Consider the following 12,576-nt stretch of genomic DNA (forward strand, 5'->3'; position numbering starts at 1 on the left):
AAAATGAGGCTGGGCCACATGGTGCCACTGTCTGCTTCTCCAAGGCGCTGGGCAGTGCTAACGCCAGGTCCCGCCCAGCCTCTCCGGGGTCTCCTGGGGCCATGGGGGGGGGAGACCAGGGGGGCCGCAGGGAGCGAGGAGACCCCTATCCCCCTCCCAGCGACCCCGCCCCAAGTTGGATGTATGCGTGGTGGGAGAGTGATTTCTGCAGGGTGACTTGGGGTGGCCGGGTGGGCGCCGGCCTAGTTCTGGGAAAAGGCGGGGAGTGGGGAGAAGCCCTTGTTGGGCGCGCAGAGAAGTGAAGGCAAGAACGCGCAGCGTCGTCTGGTTCGGGCGGTTGGCGGTGCCTGCGCGCGGGCGCGGCTGCAAGAAGCCCGGCCCGGGGGGGGGGGGGGGGGGGCGATGCGCGCGCAGCCAGTTCTCCCGCGGCTCCCCCGCCTGCGCGTGCCATGGCAGTTGGCCGTTGGCCGTTGGCCGTTGGCCGCTCAGAGTGCACGCCCCTGTGCCGCGCCCGCTCCTCCGGGTCGGCCGGCCGAGGCGTGAGGTGGGATGGGCGCCGCGCTGACGTTGCCCGGGATGCGGGCAGGTTCGGCCTCCGCCGCCGCCTCGCCTCGCCGGCCTCCGGGGTTTGTGTGGACACACCGGGCGGCGGGCGGCGACAGACCCGCCGTGCGCTCAGCGAGCAGCCGCCCAGCGCCCGGCGCCCAGCCCGGTGCCGCGGCTCGGCGCGGCCCCCCAGCCAGCGCCCCCACCCGGAGCCGGTGAGCGCCCCGGCCGCCGCCCTCACCTGACAGGTTGTGTGTGACGAGTTTTCCCTCGGCGGGGCGGCCCCAGCGCGGGGCCTGAGGCGCTGGCCCTGCCCGGTGCCCCGGGCGGCCGGCGAGACGCGGGCTCCGCGGGGCGGGCGCGGTGGGCGCCTCTGTCGCCGGCTCGGGAGCCCCGGTCGCAGGGCCCTGGGTGACAGTGCAGAGTCTGGCCGCAGCCGCCGGCCGGGGTTGCGGGTTCGCGGCTGCGGTGGAACCCGAACGCAGAGGCTCTGCTGCCGGGCCCCGGGACGGTCTGCTTGGGGTGGGTTCCTCGTCCGGGGAGGGGCTGGGAGCAGTCCCTGTGCGTCTGGACAGCTGAGCCCACTGCCCGTTAACGCGGCTGGCTCCGGGTCTGACGCGGACGTTCTCTTTTGCAATACCGCACTAATTCTGTGTGCATGCATGCTTTTGATATTTTATTTTTCATCCCAACCCCTACCCCCCCCCCACTTTTTTTTGTTCTGCAGGAGTTCAGAATTGGAGGAGTGTTTAATTCCAGTGCAGGACAATTTGTACTTAGAGGCGACCTCACTGTCTTTTTGATCGCTCGTTTTCACTTTTCTTATTGTAAACCATCAGTACTTTCTTTGTTAACCTCGGAATTATTTTTAGAAATTCTCTCTCTCTCTTTTCTTTCCTTTCCTTTCCTTTCCTTTTTCTTTTTCTTTCTTTCTTTCTTTCTTTCTTTTTTTTTTTTTTTTGAAAACCAGAAAGTTATTTTTGTGATTGTGCTGTGGAATGTTTTCAGGTTTGTAAGCCAAACCGATGATTTATTTTAGGTGATTTACATGGTACCTATTTTAAAAACATGTGCCAAATGTTGAAACTACACAGACCCTGGAGAATCCACCCTTAAGCATTTCCTATGTAGAGTGACTGTCAGATAGTCCTGGCTTATCCACACCTTATTTGTCACCCTAAAGGCAGAGGGTTTTTTTTTTTTTTTCTTTCATTTATCTTAAGTTTTTATCGATGTATTTTGGGAGACAGTTTTCGTCCAGTGGTTCACTCAAATGCCGGTAACAGCTACGGCCGGGCAGTACTGAAACCTGGAACTGGCAGCTCCGTCCAGGTCTTGCACTTGAGTGGTAGGAATCTAGCCGCTTGAGCCGTCATCACTGCCTTGCCAGGGTGTGCCAGAGTTCTTATATGACTTGTTCAGTTTCCCGTTCCACTTCTCGGGAGGCAGATTGTACGGTGAAGTTACAGGTTCATTTTTAAGGCTCTCAAAATTCTGTCAGCAATAGAGCCATCCCTGATGCACTCTGAACTGGGAAATGAAGGGGCAGACTTGAAACTACTATGGTATCTGGTGGACTTTGCAGAAACAGCCGAGTGTATTAATGCAACAAAAACTTTGGTGGTAGCACTTTGGGGAAGCTGTTCCAACTGGCTTGAGTCATTCGTTCTCTTTAGAGAAATCTTGCTGAGCTGAATTGCTATGTAAAAATAGGTTTACCTCCCTTATCAGAGGGAAGAGGAGGTCCAAGATGTGTGATGTGTGGTACTTGTCGGTGTACTGTAGTGTGGTAGCCAAGGGTTGGGCCTTAGAGCCAGAGTTTGAATCCTGCCTTTGTTTTAGGCGATGTGTTTATCCTCTACTACTTTGTTTCCCCTTTTAATCTCCATTTACTTCTCATTTATTTCTCTCAATTTATGATGAGTGTGAGCTATTTTAGGGAGAGGTGCTCAGCACTCGCTGGCTTTGCCTCATGTCTTTTCTATGATTTTAAAAAGATTTATTTATTTATTTAAGTCGCAAAGTTACAGACAGAGGGAGAGACAGAGCTTCCTCTGCTGGTTCACTCCCCAAATGGCTGCAATAGCCAGAGCTGGGTTGATCCGAAGCCAGGAGTCAGGACCTTCTTGTGGGTCTCCCACACGGGTGCAGGGCCTCAGGAACTTGGGCCATCTTCCACCATTAGCAGGGAGTTGGTTCGGCAGTGGAACAACCAGGATTTGAAGCAGCCTCCATTGGGGATGCGGGCATTGCCAGTGGCATCTTTACCTGCTATGCCATGATACTGGCCTGGTATTGCCAGCATCAGCTTACCTGTGCCACGACACTGGCCCCATATCCACTTTTGATGTTAGTAATTTGGATCTTCTTTTTTCTTAATCTTGCTTAAGGTTCACCTTTGTTTTAGGTGGTGGCTTAACCCGCTGCACCACCTTACCAGCCTCTCTGTGAATTTTTAGATCTAGTTAGATCTAGTTGCCAAGTCCTCTATTACTTTACTTTTGCCTGGTTGTTCTGTTCTTATTGGGGGTGGTGGTTGTGGTGTATCAAGAATCCTAACTATTGTTATAGAACAACTTCTACATTTTTTAAGTTTTTAAAATTATTTAACCATTTTTATTAACATGAAACACTTATATATATTTATAGGGTACAGTGTAATATTTCAGTGCATATACACTGTGAACCAATCAAACTAGGAAGTCAGTTTCCTTATCATTGTTCTTAAATCCTACTAGCTCCTCTTTTCCAGTTTATTACAATTTATATGTATTATTATGAATTAAAGTTGTCCCATTGTGCTTTGGAACACTGGAACTTGGTACTTCTGTCTGACTTGCTTCAGGACCCATTATTTAGCTCCTTTTTATTCCTCTACCCTTTTCAACCTCTAGTGAACATTGTTCTAAGTTCAGATGGACTACTTAAAAAAAATTAATGCATTTATTTGAAAGGCAGAATGGTGGTGGTGGGTGAGTGAGTGGGTGGAGATCTGTGTGCTGGTTCACTCCCCAAATAGCCACAGCAGATAGATATAGGCCAGGTTGAAGCCATCAGCCAGGATTGCGTCCTGGTCTCCCACCTGGGTGGCAGGGCCATCTTCCACTGCCTGATTGGAAGCAGGGTAGCTGGGATGCCGCTCTCTGATGTGGGGTGCCGCATTGCAAGTGGTGGCTTTTACCTGCTTTAGCTTCCATATGTATGTGAACCTACAATATTTGTCTTTCTGCATGTGGCTTGTTTCACTTAACAGAACGATCTGCAGTTCTGTCTACATCTCTGAAAATGTCAGGATTTCCTTCCTTGTTATGGTTCAGTAGTATTCCATTGTGACGTATACCAGGTTTTGTTTATCCATCAGTGGGCATCTGGGCTGATTCCATAGCTTGGCTGTTGTGAGGAGTGCAGCTGTCTCTTTCATGTGCTGATTTTGTTTCCAGATCTCCTGTTTCCCCTTTTAATTCTGACAATTTTTGCTTGGTATATTTTGGTGTCTATTATTAGATTTGCATAGGTTGATAATTATACCTTCTTTCTACTGAACCTTTTGGTAATATGTTGTTTTATTAATATACTCTTTGTCTCTGGTGTCCTTGTTTGATTTTAAAGCCATTTTGTCTGATACTAGAGTAGACACTGCTGCCCAGTTTTGGTTACTGTATGCACAGGATATCTTTTTCTGTCCATTCCCTTTGAACCTTGTTGTGCCTTTGACTCCAAAGTCAGAACCTTGCAGGTGACATTTAGTGGGATCGATTTTTTTAATCTCCACTCTGCCAATGTCTGTCTTTTGGTTGGCAAATTTGGTCCATGTACATTTCATTACTGATAAGGAGGACATATTTATGATGTTTTACTACTGTGATTGCTTTCTATATGCCTTATTGCTTTCTTATTCCTCATGTCCTGAATATTTGGATTTCTACTGGGACTGATTTTGAGATATGGTATTTCCCCTAAAAAATTTTTATTCGTTTTAATGGGCACCATCATAGGTTAGAGGCAGAGAAAATTTCAAGTTAAGAATTTTGATCTGGACTTGCACCACAGCTCAGTGGGCTAATCCTCTGCCTGCGGAACCGGTACCCTGGGTTCTAGTCCCGGTTGTGGTGCTGGTTCTGTCCCAGTTGCTCCTCTTCTGGTCTAGCTCTCTGATGTGGCCTGGGAAGGCAGTGAAGGATGCACCAAGTGCTTGGGCCCTGCACCGGCATGGATGACTGGGTGGAAGCAACTGGCTCCTGGCTTAAGATCGGTGCACCACACCGGCCCTAGCAGCCATTTGGGGGGTGAACCAGTGGAAAAGGAATACCTTTCTCTTTGTCTATCTATCTCACTGATTAACTCTGCCTGTGGGGAAAAAAAAGAAAAAGAAAAAGAATTTTGATCTGGGGCAGGCGCTGTGGTGCAGTAGGTTAATCCTCAACCTGCAGTGCCAGCATCTCATATGGGCGCTGGTTCTAGTCCCAGCTGTTCCATGTTCCATCCAGCTCTCTGCTGTGGCCTGGGAAAGCAGTAGAAGATGGCCCAACTCCTTGGGCCCCTGTACACATGTGGGAGACCCAGAGGAAGCTCTTGGCTCCTGGCTTCAGATTGTCCCAGCTCTGACTGTTGCGGCCAATTGGGGAGTGAACCAGCAAAAGGAAGATCTCTTTCTGTCTCTCCCTCTCACTGTCTAACTCTGCCTCTCAAATAAAATAAATTAAATCTTAAAAAAGAATTTTAATATCATGCATCATTCATATATAGACTTAGGATTTCAGCATTGGTTAAGTCCTAAGACAGTCATTGGAAATCTGGGTTGAGGAAAAACTTTTTAAACTATTTAATTAAATTGAAGTGTAATGAGACCCTTTCTCCAGACATGAAGCTCCATTTATTTGTAATAAGATGTCATAGAGCAAAAAAGAAAAATTTTTATTAAAAAGTGTCTGTACATTTTTTTGTGGAACAGGTTTGAACCATCCATCCAGCCTTACTTGATTTCCATTAGGATGCAAAATCAGGAAAGAGAAAACGTAAAAGCTTATTTTTATTTTGTAGATTGACTCTTAACTTTTTTTCCTCAAATTGATGACAGTAATCTAGGTAAACTAAATTTGCCTGTTTGCAGATTGGGCTAAAACATTCATAAAGCAATCAGTGGATGTCATGTGAGTAAGGCAACTAGATGAAAATGTGTACCACACTACAGTAATTTAGACAAAGTTAATATCACTCCAACCCTCTCCAGTGTTTGTATTGCTTCCTTAAACATTAATCTAAGGTAGTAATTTCCATGACTCTTGCTGGAAATGGTAGTTGTCTTTCTTTAGATTACAGATGTTATTTGCCTCTTGTGCTCAAGATTTCTCACTTTTTCATTAGCGATGTTGTCAAGGGCATCTTCTTTGGGTTGCTTCTTGTTAAATAACCTAGATTTGCTGGTATGCCTTTCCTTTGTTCTTTCCTTCCTTCCCTCCTCCTTTTTTTTCTTTTAATCATCTATTTATTTGAAAAGCAGAGTTAGAGGAAGAAACAGAGTCTTCCATCCACTGGTCACTTCTCAAGTAGCCTCAAAGGCTGAGGCTGGGCCAGGCTGAAGCCATGTGGATGTTTGGGCCATCTTCTGTTGCTTTCCCAGGTGTGTTAGCAGAGAGCTAGATTGGAAGTGGAGGAGCCAGGACTTGAACCAGTGCTCATACAGGGTGCCAGCATCACAGCCTGTGCCATGGATTTGCCATTTTGCATTTCAGTGATAGAGCTGGTATTGGTGAATAGTGGAATAGACCTTTCCTTTGAGTGTTCCTTAAAGTGATTTCCTTTCTGATCACGAAGCAGTGATGAGAAGTTGACAGAAGGTGATGCCTTCTCAGTGTTCTTATTTTCTCCAACCAGCTTCCAGCATCTTCAGCTGCAGTGCTTGCTCAGTTGTTCACAGTCTAGCAAGAACAGTATCTAATATTTTACAGTCAAGCTTATCATTGTTTAGTAGACCAATGTTTTGCAGATGTTTTTCAGCACTGGAAACTTTTTGTCTAATGGTATTTGGCAGGGAAATCCTTGTGTAAATAGATGAGAATAAAATAGTGAAGTTGTCGTGGTGGAATGAGAACTGGATCAGGGCATGTAAGCAAAGACAATGAAAGGGTATGATAGTTTCTCACACTGAACATATTTAAACGATTTAGATGGAACTTGAAAGCATGAGCTGTGTGTTTCTTTGTGTTTTTTAGCAGTTTATTTAACTTAAAAACTTGTATATGTGAACTAGTCATGTAATTAGAATATACAAATTGAAGTTTGGAGTAGGCATCAGAATTTCTTTGACTTCTACAGAATGAAAATTAGGACAACTTAAGTATGTGAGATTCTAATACGTTGTGTGTGGCACACCAGTGCCTGCTGCCTTGCTGATGAACTTGATTTCAGTCTTAAGTCAGTGAGACCAGAACAGCTTTTAGGTCCATCATACTCTAGAACTAGCTCCAGTTGAGAGAAAAGATCAGGATAACCTCAAAAAATGTGTACTCTTTTTTTAACACTAGAGCAGACAAAATTGTTTGCTTTTTGTTAGGTGCTTTTTGTTAGGCTATCTAGAGCAGGCTGATACTGCTTTTTATGATTTTCTGCTGTTAAGGTCAAATTCTTGTAGTAACAAGTTTTAAATGTATTTACTTTTATTTGTACTTGTATTTGAAAGTCAGAAAAGGAGAGAGAGAGAGAGAGAGAGAGAGAGAGAGAGAGAGAGAGAGAGAGAGAGAATTAGGTGACTGGGGCTAGGCCAGGTTGAAGTAGGAGGCTGGCACTCAATACAGATCTACCCTGTGGGTGGCAAGGACTCAGGTACTGGAGCCATTCCTTGCTGCCTCCCAGGGTATGAGTCAAGGTGAAGCTGGACTTGGAAGTGGAGGAGAGGCTTGAGTCCAGGCACTTTGAGGAGGTGTGTGGCCATCCCAACCTGCATCTCAACTGGTGCACTTAATGCCTACCCCACATTTAATTCTACAATAAGCCACCTCTAAATATATAAAAAATCAACTCATACGTTAGCAACATCCCACTTTAGGGAACTATACACCATGAATCCTTATGTAGAAGTATGGATGGAGGCTGGCACTGTGGCATGGCAGGTTAAGCTGCCATCATCAATACTGGCTTCCTGTATGGGCACTGGTTCAAGTCCTGTCTGCTCCACAGATGCAGCTGCCAGCTAATGTGCTTGGAAAAGCAGCAGAGGGTGGCCCATGTGCTTGGGCCCCTGCATCCACATGGGAGATTGGATGAGGTGCCTGGCTCCTGGCTTTGGTCTGGTCCAGTCCTGGTTGTTGCTGTTATTTGGAGAGTGAACCAGCAGATGAACGATCTTTCTTCTCTCTCTGTCTCTGACTTTCAAATGAACAAATAAATACATCTTAAAAAAAAAAAGAAACATGGATGTTTCAGTGTGGCTCTGCTCCTCTGCTGGATAATTCGGAGTCCATCGCCGAGGACCTGGTGGGTTAGTAATTCTGCTTTTGTTTTGCATTGTATTGTATCATAGGAGGCAGACACTGAGGCAGCATAAAGGGACATTTGAATTATTAAAGTTCCCACATAGACTGTTAAGTTTTGTTGAGGTATAACTTACATACCGTACCAATTATACACTTAAAGTATACAGCCTAAAATATACTTTTTTGAAAAAAAAAAGATTTATTTATTTTACTTGAAAGTCAGAGTTACACAGAGAGAGAAGGAGAGGCGGAGAGAGAGAGGTCAGCCATCTGCTGATTCACTCCCCAATTGGCTGCAACGGCTAGAGTTGCGCTGATCCGAAGCCAGGAGCCAGGAACTTCTTCCAGGTCTCCCACATGGGTGCAGGGGCCCAAGGACTTGGGCTATCTTCTACTGCTTTCCCAGGCCATAGCTCTCTAGCAGAGAGCTGGATTGGAAGTGGAGCAGCTGGGACTGGAACCAGCACCCATATAGGATGCCAGCGGTGCAGGTGGAGGATTAACCTACTTCGCCATGACACCGGCCCCTTACCTCCTGCTTCTTAAGGTCTCCATTAGCAGGAATCAGGATTGGGAGTGGGATCAGAACTTGAACCCAGGCACTCTGATATTGGAGGCAGGCATCCTAAGCAGCATCTTAACCACTTTGCCAATATTTAAGTTCTTTGCATCACCAACTAATATTCCTTTGTAAGGACATACATTTGAATTGTTTTCTCTCTTTGGCTATTATGAATGAAGCTTTTCTGAACATTCATACAGGTTTCTATGTGGACGTATGTTTTTATTTATTTCAAGTATATGCCTAGAAGTGGACTAGTTGAGTCGTATTGTGGGCACTTTAAATAAAACTTATTTATTTGAGAGATGGGACAGGGAGGGTAGAGATATCTGAGAGAGCTCCCATCTGTTGGTTCGCTCTCCAAATGCCTGCAGCAGCAGCCTGGAACTCAGTCCACATCTTCCACATGGGTAGCAGGAATCTCACTGTTTGAGTCCTTATTGCTGCCTCCCAGGGTATGTATTAGCATGAAGCTGGAGTCAGGAACCAGAGCTAGGCAATGAACCAGTACTCTAGAATGGGATGTGGACAATTTTTTAAATGTTCTCTTTTTTTCTTTTAAAGATGTATTTATGGTCAGCTGTGCGAATCACTAGGCTAATCCTCTGCCTGGGGCGCCAGCACCCCAGGTTCCAGTCCTGATTGCTCCTCTTCCAGTCCAGTTCTCTGCTGTGGCTCAGGAGTTCAGTGGAGGATGGCCAGGTCCTTGGGCCCTGCACCCACATGGGAGACCAGGAGAAGCACCTGGCTCCTGGCTCCTGGCTTCAGATCAGCGTGGTTTACAGATGGCTTCTTCTTGCTAGGGGAAAGCCAGATCTTCTGGTTTATCTTTTTATGGGCATCTATCCCATTATGAGGTCTCTACACTGATGACCCAATTATCATCTTCTCAAAGACTCTACCTTCTAATACCTTCGCTAATTTTTTTTTGTTCCCTGTCCCTCCAGAGTTTTAAAAGGGCCACTCAGGATGTTGTATTGAGAATCGAATGTGGAGGGTCAAAGGTAGAAGGCTTGACTGTGTTTAGTAGGTAGTGAGGTGATGAGATTCTGGGTATGTTTTGAAAGTAGTGGGAGTCAGGACTTTCTGAAGGATTGGTGTGTGTGTACAGCAGGAGACAAACAAGTAGCCAAGGTCTTGGGCCGAGCAGCTGGGGAGAGGATTGATTGTGACTCTAGAAGAGCTAGGGTGCAGCACTGTTGGATTGATTTTGAGTTGGTAATAGTGTTAGGAGATCCAGGTGGAGATGGTTGAGTTGTCAGGAAGCTGGATGATGTGACAAGGGAACAGACTGTAGGTAGAAGAGGACAAGAAGGACCTGAGCCTTGGGCATTCTGTAGAGGAGACTTTGAAGTGACCTGTGTGGTAGGCAGCAAACAGACTACTGCCAGGAGAGAGTGTTTGCAGGAAGAGGGTGTGTTTGCTGCTGCTTGTAGTACTTGTGAGACAAGGACTGGTCATGGATCCTTAACTGGGTTTCATAACAGGAGGTCCCCGGTTGCTGACTGACAAGGGCGGAGCCTGCCTGTAATGTGCTCACTAGAGAATGGGAAGACAGGGCTGTGCACACTGTGTGTGAGTAACTGCTTTCAGGAGGAGAGAAAGGAGACTCCAGCTGGATAGGGGCAGTGGGAGGAAGAAAGTTTTTCTCTTTAAGACAGATTTTATGGTGATGAAAACATCCAATGATGTGGAAAGAGTAGATTGTGTCTGAATTTAGTGGTTGGTTATTGTAATCACTCCTCTGCTTATGCTTGCGGCTTCTTTGCCCCTGTCTTGTCACACTTGCTTGGCAAAGCCTTGAACTTGGTCAGATGCAAGACGTCTGTTTCTAGGTACCCGATCTTACTGCACCATAGCACAGTGATCACAGATATTCACAGCATAAGGAAGCTTTTTATTTACTCTAAAGTGCTCTGGCTTCCAGCTTCAGCAATTGAAAGCTGTAGGACACAGTGGATTAGCCCTAGGATAATAGGATAGGATTGAAAGCTGATCTTTTTTCCCAGCTAACTCTAAAAGTCCCAGAAAGTAGAATTCTTTGAGGTTGTCAGTTTCATTAGTGAAAATTGTTTGCCAGGAGTTACGTATTTAGTGGCTGAGAATTTTCCATTATGGTGAGGCTGGAGATATGGAGGAGCTTAGAAGTTATTTGCAATCAGAAATTTTTAGGTAGCTCTGTTTCATGGTCTCTTTCTCTGTTGTCCTGGACATTTCCTGAGTTTGTGGAGTCTCAGTTTCCTGGATTCTGGACAGAATACCCATGCTTCTGTGTCCGTTACTCTTCTTTTTTGTCACTGTGGAGTTAGACAGAACTTTATTTCTTTACTGTCTGCTATTTTTTTTTACCTTTATGGAAGGAGAGGAGAATGTGGTTAACCTGTATTGTGACCTTCAAATTTGAATAACTTCTTAACTGTAGAAATAAAGTTAGCTATGGCAAGCACCCAACATTAGCCTTTATAGTTCTAATAAAATTTGCATCAACCTTTTCATAACATGCGCTGTTAATGTAGTTTTAGAGAGAGTCTTAGCACTCAACAAGTAGAAATGACATAATTTCTGTTGATGACAGCAATAGTGCTTTTGAAAGCACATATGATTCCCTCCCCACCCCTCCTTTAGGTTTATAGTAATTCTTAATGCTTTAGAAGCTGGAAAAACTTACTCTGAATTTGTAGTCACTTTAAAAAGATGAATCTATTAAAAGAAAGAATAAGTAGCAGTGTAAAATTCCTCATGGACTTTAAAATGTCCTAATTTTTGTGCATGGTCCTAAATACCTATTTCCTTTGCTTTTGAGTTGTATTTTGTTGAAACGTTCTTATTGAAAGAAAAATTACAGATTCAGAAAAAATTCTGAATCTAAGTTAAGCCATTTCAAGTCTGCTGTTTTCCATGTTTGTTTTGGTTTAAATATAGCATTACTAAAAACAGGGTCATTGTTTCACTTTTCAGTGATACCACAAAACTCTTCTTTTCTAAGCATTGCTATATAAAAGTAAAAGACACAGGGTATTTTTTGGTGAATAATAAATAAATCTGAACAATAATAAGAATTGTGTGTCTTGCTATTGAAGGTTGTTTAAAGTGTACAAAGTGTATTTTCTAAATATGGAGGGAAATGTGTATTATGTACATTCTGCAAGATAATATAGATATTTTTACTCTGTTGAATCAACCTGTTACTAATTGAAATTGTTCTTATATAGAAATAATCATACTTATTTACCAGTCTTTGGCCATTGTATGAATGACAAACAGTAAGTACATTAATCACAAGATGCAGTGGGTAGTTCAGGTATTTCAAGGTGGGGTATTAGAACAGTAAGAATGTCTCAAAAGAATTGCTAACAGCAGATCACAAACTGCATTTCTGTAGCACCAGGATTTTGCTAACGTCCTCCTGGCTGATTTTAGATATTTTAATAATCAGATGTTCCACATTGAGGTGACCCACCAGAAGCACTTAAAAAACCCTTTTAGTTTCCAATGCTGTCTTATGTTGCCCACAATGAAAATTTTTCATTGCTGGCTTTTATTTATGTCATCTTAAAAATAGAAAATACAGTTGTGTAAGTGTTTAATGTCATTAACGTTTTTCTTTCAGATTACCTGCAATGATGAAATGAAGTAACTCAAGATGAGCAAGTTAAAAGTGGTATCAGAGAAAAGGTAATTCTAAATATTTATATATATAGAAATTGCAGACATAATTGTTAGAAACTCGTTACTTACAAATGCTATTCATGTTTAATAGTATGTTTATATTATTTTGTTACTATTCATTAATATTAAAGCAGTAGTCAGTACACTATGGCTCATGGCCATGTAAGGCCTCTCTCTTTGTTTTGTGTGGCCTGTGACCTAAGAATGGGTTTCATGTTTTTAATTGCTTTTAAAAAGTCAAAATAATACTTTTATTTTGCTTTCTTCATTGCTTTTTTTAAATTTTTTAAAATTTTTTATTTAGTAAAAATAAATTTCCAACGTACA

General features: G+C 44.1%; 1 long non-coding RNA gene across 4 annotated transcripts in view; it reads left to right on the forward strand.

Annotated features, from left to right (window-relative positions):
* The window catches only part of LOC133772061 (uncharacterized), a 190,058-nt gene that overhangs the window by 114,122 nt on the left and 63,360 nt on the right, over positions 1–12,576 (forward strand). For all 4 annotated transcript variants that reach the window (XR_009867684.1, XR_009867687.1, XR_009867685.1 and 1 more), the window contains exon 7: positions 12,191–12,255. This is a non-coding gene — a long non-coding RNA (uncharacterized LOC133772061). The remainder of the gene's footprint in view (positions 1–12,190; positions 12,256–12,576) is intronic.

The sequence above is a fragment of the Lepus europaeus genome, chromosome 12 (genome assembly GCF_033115175.1).
Source record: "Lepus europaeus isolate LE1 chromosome 12, mLepTim1.pri, whole genome shotgun sequence".
NCBI lineage: Eukaryota > Metazoa > Chordata > Mammalia > Lagomorpha > Leporidae > Lepus > Lepus europaeus.